Here is a 9,702-nt window from a genome sequence, read left to right on the forward strand (position 1 = left end):
CACTTTCTCCATGTCATTGGCAATACTTGTTATTATCTGACTTTTAAAATTTTTGTCATTCTAGTTGGGATAAAGAGGGATCTCACTGAAGTTCTTAAACTGTGTTCAGTACTAATTTTGTTTGTCTATTTTTGTTTCACCATTTCTTGCTCTTTTTAAAGTGAAAATAATTCCCCCTTTCTTTTAGCTGAACAGTATAAATTTATTTAAAGTCTGCATCAGACTATTTCATAAATTATTTTCATCTGGGGTAAATTAATGTTCTAATTATTTTGTGTTTCTTAATATTATATTTCCTCAGATATTTTGTAATTTCAGTGTGTAGGCTCATTTTCAGTTGGAGGTATGTGATTAAGACCTTTCCTATACTGTGCTCACATCTCCCTGTTCAACATTTGGTGGTGGCTTCATTTTGTTCACCATGTACCTCTATCAAGAACCAGAATTTATAATGGCATTTGGAGGACTTGCCCTAAAAGATGATGCTGGAGATATGACAGATCCAGTTAGTGAGCCAGCAGAAGACTTCATCAAGAAGCTGTATATGGTCTGTAGACTTTCACCTTGTTAAGAGCATAGTCCTAGTCATTGGTCACTAATAGTTTTTCCCAGTTTTCTGTCACAGGTCACAGATCATATGGACAGAGGGACTGATAATATAGAGGATTGAGAATGGAAGTGGGGAGAGGGCCCAACTTGCTCTTTAACTTTACATACTAAAACTGTCATATGTCCATTAACTCTAGCACTGCTCAGAGCTTTGTGTTTTAAATCCTTTTCGATTTTATCTTTCTTTTTTTAAGTTGTTGGAGCAGAGGGGCTGTGTGAAAGAATGGACTCCCTGCATCATCTTGACAAGAAGTCTTCATTTTACTTAAGGAAGGAAAGCTGGGGGGTGGGGTAATCTTGCAGCAGAAGCTAGAGAGAGCTAACAGTTCTCCAGGTAAGTAAGGACAGTGGATATTTTGTTTTTGCCTTCCCAGCATTCTTTCTCACATTAGGTGACCCCAGATTTCCTTTGGGAACCTTCTCTCCCCTCTGACGTCAGTCAGTATGATTTGGAGTTTGGTTCATCCTACTCCTATAGCATCAATATGTGTCTCAAGGCCTGGCCACAATAATTGGTTCAGGGATGAGCAAATAATCCAAGTTGTCCAATGAGATCCCTCCCTGTTATTTTTCTATCAGTAAAAAGATCTCTGGTTTATATATCTCTGGGTCCCAGAATCCTCACTTATGATTCACCTGTAAAATGAAGATGAATAATAGTATTTGTTTCATAGAGAATCAGGAGCTAAGAGTAAATAAGATAAGGCAGGTAGAGCATTTAGCACAGATTCCAGCTGGGACCACCATCATTGTTATTATGATTCCATGTAAAATGTATTTATTTATGTATTTATTTTAATGTTTATTTATATTGAGAGACAGACAGAACATGAGCATGGGAAGGCAGAGCGAGGGAGACACAGAATCTGAAGCAGGTTCCAGGCTCCAAGCTGTCAGCACAGAGCCCAGTGCGGGACCCAAACCCACAAACCGCAAGATCATGACCTGAGCCGAAGTCAGACACTTAACTGACTGAGCCACCCAGGCGCCTGAGATTCCATGTAAAACTTAGAGGAGAGAGACATCACCTTGCATTGGTCTTACATACGGTAAGATTTTAAGTGGATCTTAGGTGTTTGATGGAGAACAGAGTAAAAGTATTATACTAAGGTAGAAGAGAGCAATGTGGCAGTAGGCTATGGGAACTGTAAAGAGAAGGGTAAGGTGAAAACTGAGGGTGTGTGTGCAGTGGACTACATACGGGAAGCTCACTGACACCTGAACGAAAAAAAAAAAAAGGGACTTTGTTTCAAAGGTACTGAGCAGATCTTGGATTGGAAATTAACATTAGTGACATGGGATGACTTATAATGAATAACTCTTCTATAGGCAGAGGAGAAGTAAGCAATCACCCCAGGTGCTCCTTTACTGTAACCTCTTGATGACTTAAACTCAAAACACACATAGGAGATGGCCCAGGAGCCCAAAGGAAGAAAGTGAGCCGGAGAACATCTTCCTTCTCCACATTGGACTCAGAGCCCATGTTTCAGTTTTTGTTATTTTAAGCAAGTCAGTTTTCCTTTATCTCTAGGCCATGTACCTCTGTGTGTGTGTGTATGTGTGTGTGTGTGTGTGTGTGACACACACACACGTACATATGTACTTTTAGCAGTGTGTTAAGTTTATACAAAAATACATTTTTTTTATACAAATTTGTGATTTGTACAAAATTACACAGCAATTCTAATGATTTATGAATTTGTTATAGTTGGTTGTATCCCCATGCTTTTACTATTCTTTTCTTAAATTAATAGATCATTGTAGGGACTCCAGCAAGATGCAGACAAGCAAAACTTAGCCTCTTTTGCAATAGGTGAAGACATGGCATCAAATATCTACACTGGAACAGTGACTGCTCCCTTTTGAGAATAAATGTGTTCCATACTTGGCTACAGTTGTCATCATTACTTCTTGCTATTCTCTGACCCTGAGCCTGTGTGTCAATGATGTTTATTATCACACTAGCGCTATTGTTTTGCTTCCAGTCAGTTCCATATATTGATTTTCATTCCTTACTTGGCCCTGTAGACATTTTAGCTTATGACTCATGGATAAAACCAATTTCTATTTTTCCTATCTGAATTTGAATTTTTATAGGTATTTCTTCTAAGTATTCTAAGACAAGCTAAAAAGCAGCATTAATTATCCTAAGTTCTGAAAACCTAAGGTCAGGCCAACTCTTGGTTATAACACATGTATACCACCTTTCTTGGCCTGGCTGATTTTGTGTATTCATTGAGACAGGGTATCTGCCAGGAGTTGTTTTCGATCTGATGGCAAGCCAACAGATGATGTCAAATCATGCCAACATGTGCCAAGTTGTCACCTCTGCATCCCTGTTTATCAGGGATTTCATTGTACAAGTCCCCTGTCTACTATTATGTCATATTTTCTTGCTCAGATAAAAGTCTATGCCCAGATGAAAAAATTCTTAAGAAGTTGCTATTTTTACCCAATTCCCTAAACCACATATGAGTGACAAATATTTCCATAGGATTAATGAATAGGTGTTTCAGCCTCCTCCGCCCTTATTAAATACTAGCTTTTTCTTTCATACTTGGAACTATGTTGAATTTGTGGATGAGAAACATTTTCCATATGTAATGAATCCAAGGACTTTTTAACCTATTAGATTTCGTTGCATATATTGGTCACTCTTTTAAGGAATTGTTTCTAATCCAGCCAAGAATGAAATAACCTGAGAATCTGGTACGCCTTCATTTAGAATATTTTCATATTTTTGAGTAATAAACATAGGGAATATTTCTTGATAAGATCAAGAATTGACCAAGGGAATCATGTAGCTTTAGCCATCCTTATTTTTATCATTTGCCAAAAAATTTCCTTAGCTTCATAGAAACCACATAGAAACCAAATGACTTGGTTTTCTTTCCACTTCTCTAGGCAACAAACCAATTTTTTAGTTTCCATGGACACCCAGTTGAGCAACAGTAGTTAGATCTGTAAAAACTGCTATCTGAATTGGAGTCTGATGGTGACCTACCCAACAGCACTGGGATGGCAATTCAGGCTTGACCCTCTAAGGGACCAATATGTATGCGGTTGCACGTGAGCATCTGGGACAGTGCCAATATTTTCCCTAGTTATTTTCCAGTTTCTTAATTTGTGGAGGTTCACAAATTATTATAGACCTTGTCGTGATATCTAGGTAGTTAGGGAGCTCCAAAATAAGGCAATGGGAATAGTGATAAAACAGGTCTGCTTGAAAGAGATTTACTTTATACTTGGTTAAGCAAGAGGCCTCACATACTGATGGCTATGTTAACTCAGTTGAGAAATAATACATATTTGGAAACCCTTGTGGAAAGCCCAAAATACACTTGAAATGAGAGAAGTCATAGACTCATGTTTTAGTGCATACGAAGGATAGCTTTGAATCTAAGCAGTCACCACAAAGTCTGACTATTTGGGCTCAGCAGAAATATAAGAAACAATTGAATTAAATTGTCTTGTATCATGTACTAATTCTCCAAGGTTCTGCTCCCTCCCAGCCTGGTATAGAATGAGTGATTATTTGAAAAGATTAATCTGGTTTCCTGTTTTGAATATTCTGTTCTTTACTTTCACTTGCATTGTGTAAAATTCTCCATTTCTCAGTTGCTCCAAAATGAACAATTTAACAACTGACTCTTGCAGACCATTAATCAGTATTGGAAATGTTGGAAAAGAAAGGCATTGAAAAATAGTGAAAATGATATTTTAATTCGCATTATGGGACACAACTCTGCCATAAATATGTCAGACCTTTATAGGTATGCTATTTCTCTCTTCTCAGTCTCTGTCTCTTCATCCATAGAGGGAGGGAGATGGTTGCTAAAATTCCTTGTAGCACTAATGTTCTACTACTTAGTGAAAAATCAATTTTAATTCCACATACAACAGAGACCATGTCATGATCTTGAGACATCTAGCTCCTCACAGGAATAAAATCTTCAGGCTCATGGTCACAGGGAATTGAATGAAAGAATTTATTTTGTATTTTCCGAAAAGCCTCTAATCACTTCTATTTCTCTTGTGCTATAGAAGCTTTCCATGAATACCATAGCAAATGGATTCCTGGGGTAGGGGGGAGTGGGTATTTATCAGACTTTTATTTTTGGTTTGCTGGTAGGAATTTGAGATGGACAAATAGAAATGGAATTTAAAAACAATTTTTAAAAAGAAGAGATAGTAATGAATGGTACTTAGCTAGAAATCAGCCAGAATTTTGTGGATGTGTAATGAATTGATGATTGAGGTGATACATTTTGTAAATCAGGCATAGGAGAAAGATTTAGGAGAAATGTTGCAGAGGAACTTTTGGCTTTACAAACCCAAGGACACATTTACATGCCTTAGTTCTTTGACAGGACTTTGACAGTTCCTTAATTGTGTGCAGTTTCCCATCACACTAAAGTAACCTGGGCAAATAGGGAGGGAAATGCCTCCCAGGTGGAAGTAACACCGTGAACAGAGCTTGAAAAGTATGAGACAGTATGGTGTGTGAGGCAGTGCAAAGAGTTTGTTTAGTCCTCTTGGAGGATAAAGTATAGAAGGAGGCTGGATCATTCAGAGTTCAGGTGCAGATAACAGAAACCCCTTCAGCAATTTTAGCAATTTCCTATTTGTTGAATATTAAATGAATTCTGTAGTGCTAAATAAAAAAAAGCAAGATACAAAAAAATGCATATATAATTTAACATGATCCCAGTTGTGGTAACTCTCTTTCTCGTCTCTCAGGCTGAAAGGAAATACCTTAAAATGTTAACATTAGTTGTCTCTGGGAGGTGGAATAGCATATGATTTTTATTTTCCTTATGCTTCTGGGGCTTTTCTAAAGTTGAGCTTCCATTACTTTCGCAAGCAGACTAAAACCTAATAAATCCTCTTTTAAAGGATTCTTTTCCACACAGGGAACTCATTGGTACAAACATTTTTAGAAAATATCACTCTGAGGCATATAGCATCTTCTCTTGCACTTCTGGCAGAGAAACATGATGCTAAATGCTGAAGGGTTTTAGTTGGGATGGTGGATGTGCTGGAAAGAAAGGTGGTTATAGCAGCTTCAGCCAGCAGCCAGCCTATGATACACAGCCTAGAAATGCCTCCTTATAATGAAGCAGCAGAACGGGAAATTAAGGAATCAATCCCATTTACAACTGCACCAAAAACCATAAGATACCTAGGAATAAACCCAACCAAGGAGGTGAAAGATCTGTACTCTGAAAACTGTAAAATATCATTCAAAGAAATTGAAGATGACACAAAGAAATGGAAAGACATTCCATGTTCATGGATTGAAAGAACATTGTTAAAATGTCTATACTACCTAAAGCAATCTACACATTTAATGCAATCCCTATCAAAATACCAACAGCATTTTTTACAGAGTTAGTACAAATTTGTATGGAACCATAAAAGACCCTGAATAGCCAAAGCAACTTTGAAAAAGCAAAGCAAAGCTGAGGCATCACAGTTCAAGTTATATTACAAGTTATATGACTTCAAGTTATATTATAAAGCTGTAATGATCAAGACAGTATGGTACTGGCACAAATATAGACACATAGATCTATGGAACAGAATAGAAAACCCAGAAATGAATCCACAACTTTATGGTCAATTAATCTTCAATAAAGCAGGAAAGAACTTCCTTATAAATACGTTTTATGAAGCTTCAGGAGTTCGCTTACCTTTATCATTTGACCACTAGCAGTCTCGTGATAAAACAAGGCCAAAGACAAGAAAAATTCCCCAGGCAGCTCCCAGCACTGCTCTGTCAAGAAATGATCACCAAAGATGCCCTGATGAGAAAAGGAAAGCAGTCATATGTGAGTGTTCTTGTCAAATGTAGGTAATTCCTCAGTCACTGGTGAGCCTTAAATACATTTGACTTCTTTCCTCCTTGAATCAGAAAGAAAACCAGGGTAGAGGTGGGCCTTCAGAGTGAGGGCAGAGAAAGGAAGGCCTGTGAAAATGAGGGTCAAAGGTGTCTGAAGAATTGGGAGAGCTCTCTGGACAAAGATGTGACTTTATTACTGTCCCCAAAATATGAGGGGCATTTGTCCTGAGAGCCCTCCATTCTGCTTTTCTGCCTTTGTGGAGAAAGGCAGTGACTGGATGTTGTGTGCAGTGATGTGTGATGTGGCAGGAGGAGTAGGGCCGAGGCCAGAGGAGAAATGGGGAGACCCAAGGTAGCCCTCATAGCTCACTTTGCCAGGACATTAGGATTGCATCTTACAGCCTAAAACATGAAAATTAAAAATAAAATGTCCACGGGTGCCTGGGTAGCTCAATCAGTTAAGTGTCAGACTCTTGGTTTCAGCTCAGGTCATGATCTCCCAGTTCATGAGTTCAGGGCCCATGATGGGCTCTGCCTTGGCAGCATTGAGCCTACTTGAAATTCTCTCTCTCCCTCTTTCTTTCTGCCCCTCCCCTGCTTGTGCACTCTCACTCTCAAGATAAATAAATAAACATTAAAAAAATAAAGTGTCCAGTAACATGAAAATTAAAAAAAAAAATGGAACTTGAACTTCAATGGGTTGGAGAAATGAAACATCTGGGGACATCTTGGAGAAGGTGGATAATAGCTTTCCAGGTTTGTAATAAAAAACGCTCTCTGAGAGGAGCGCCTGGGTGGCTCAGTTGGTTGAGCATCGGACTTTGGATCAGGTCATGATCTCACTGTTTGTGGGTTCAAGCTCTGCGTCAGGCTCTGTGCTGAGAGCTCAGAGCCAGGAGCCTGCTTCGGATTCTGTGTCTTCCTCTCTCTCTGCCCCTCCCCCACTTGCACTCTGCCTCTCTCGCTCAAAAATAAATAAACATTAAAAAAAAAAAAGGCCTCTGACAAAACTACATTGCAAAGGAAAGAACCTGAATGGAAAGGGTAAAAAAGTCAGAGGCAGAGCCTAAAGAATTTGTGGTGGAAAGAGCACATGACTGATGCATAGTGACTGGGAAAGCAGAGGAGTACTTCCTGAAGTGGAAGGTAATACACATGCTGACAATATTGGCAACCTGAAGAAAAATTATGTTGTCTGGAGTGAACAGAAATATTTCTTAATTCTCAAAGAGCTGGTAAAGAAAAAGATGGTACAAAAAGGAAATCTTTATCTGTCAGTGAATCTGATAGCAAATCAAAGGAAAGAGCTACTGCTGGCAAACCAAGAGGTTTTGCCAGAGGTCTAGATCTCACATGAATAATCGGTGCTGCAGACAGTAGTGGAGAATTAATACTTCTCAAGAAATGGAAAGATTCAGATGGGGCAGACTTGGTACTGGCAAAAGAGGCAAAAATATGAAGTGTTGTCAGACTGCAATCGCTTTTTATGAAAGGAGACTAATTTGGCATTCTTGTACAGAAAATGAAGCTCAATAATTGTTTGCAACTATATATGCAATTATATTATAGAATTATATATATACATATATATGCACACATATATATAAAATCTGTGTCTGGGTTTTTGATTTATTAGTGTGAAGAAATAACCACATTCTAATGAGAATCAAATTTGATATGTTTGTTTTGAAGTAGTATTGAGGAAGTTGGGGTTTTATCTACAGCACTGGTAGCTTTGAACAAATAAATAAGGCTTTCTTAGTTGCTTCCTTTATCAGGAAAGAACATTTGATATCATGGTATACTATTTCCTTTGCATTAGAGAACAGCTTTTCTAAAAGTTGGGGGAAGATCTCCATAGTCATTACTCAATCAGAATTTCTGGTTAACTCATAAATGTCTAATGACCAGTCTGAGATTTTTTTGTTTGTTTTCTCGTGTGCATACACATAAAATACCTACATAAATGGTTTTCTTTTTTTAACTTTCACCAAAAGAAAAACAAAAACACCATTTCACAACCATGGATAAACCTGTGTTTCCGGAAGGCCATCATTCTCAGCAACCCATGAAATAAACCACTTAATATTTTAAATTAAATATTTTAATTTAATTAAAATAATATTTTAATATTTTAAACTATATTTTAATAGTTTAGATTAATATTTTAATATTAAATTATTTAAAATTTACATTATATTAAATTATTTAAATTAAATTAGGATTAATTTAAATATTTTAATTTAACATTTTAAATTAAATAGATGATTCTGTCATTAATTGAACAATTTAAATGTATTGTAAACAACTTAGACAATTCCAATTGGACAATTTCAAAACAGCCATATCAGAATCCATATGTGTATCTATTGTCATTTAATGCCATTTGCAAAACTCCTAACAGGAAAATTTTTATCAGTATCAACCATCTCCCCACCTAGATGAGAAAACTAGACAAATCCTGGTGTGTATTCATTAGCCAAGCAGGACTTAGTTAAATGGACATCTAAAGGTTTCCTCTAGCAAAGCTTTCCTTTACAGGCAGTTGGAAAAATCTGTACTCTATTGACTAAAAGGTTAATGTGTAAGACTTTGTTCATGGAAACCTAATCAGATGGTTAGAGATGTTGGCAATTTAGGACCTGCTGGAGTAAATGGGTAAACAGACTTTGGTAATCTAAACTATCAATTTGCATGTTTTTCTTTACACACAACTCATTCTTTACATGTAAGGCTCAATCTTTTCAGTGTTTGGGTGACTGGTTCAAAGGAAGCCTGGAAAAACATAACTTTGTCATGACTAAAATGCTATCCAACTATATATTGTTTATTGTAAATAGTGGTGAACAGTGGTTAATAATTTTATATTTTAAAAAATGAATATGTGGGTTGCTGACGGGGAGGTGGATGGGAGACGGGCTAGATGAGTGATGGACCTTAGGGAGGAGCACTGGGTGTTAAATGTAAGTGATGAATCACTGAATTTTAATCCTGAAGCCAACACTATATGTTACAATATATGTTAACTAACTTGAATTTAAATAAAATCTTGGAAGAAAAAAATTAAAACGAAAAGAAAGCTGAAAAATAACACCTGAAACATATTCTCTTACAATTTTTATTTATTTTTTTTTTCAACGTTTATTTATTTTTGGGACAGAGAGAGACAGAGCATGAAGAGGGGAGGGGCAGAGAGAGAGGGAGACACAGAATCGGAAACAGGCTCCAGGCTCCGAGCCATCAGCCCAGAG

The 9,702-nt window shown here is 37.2% G+C and overlaps 1 pseudogene; it reads left to right on the forward strand.

The window, feature by feature from the left end:
• Positions 1-421: 421 nt before the first annotated feature.
• On the forward strand, positions 422-7,987 carry LOC125153571 (chromobox protein homolog 3-like; annotated as a pseudogene).
• The last annotated feature ends 1,715 nt before the right edge of the window (positions 7,988-9,702 follow it).

The sequence above is a fragment of the Prionailurus viverrinus genome, chromosome A2 (genome assembly GCF_022837055.1).
Source record: "Prionailurus viverrinus isolate Anna chromosome A2, UM_Priviv_1.0, whole genome shotgun sequence".
Taxonomy (NCBI): domain Eukaryota; kingdom Metazoa; phylum Chordata; class Mammalia; order Carnivora; family Felidae; genus Prionailurus; species Prionailurus viverrinus.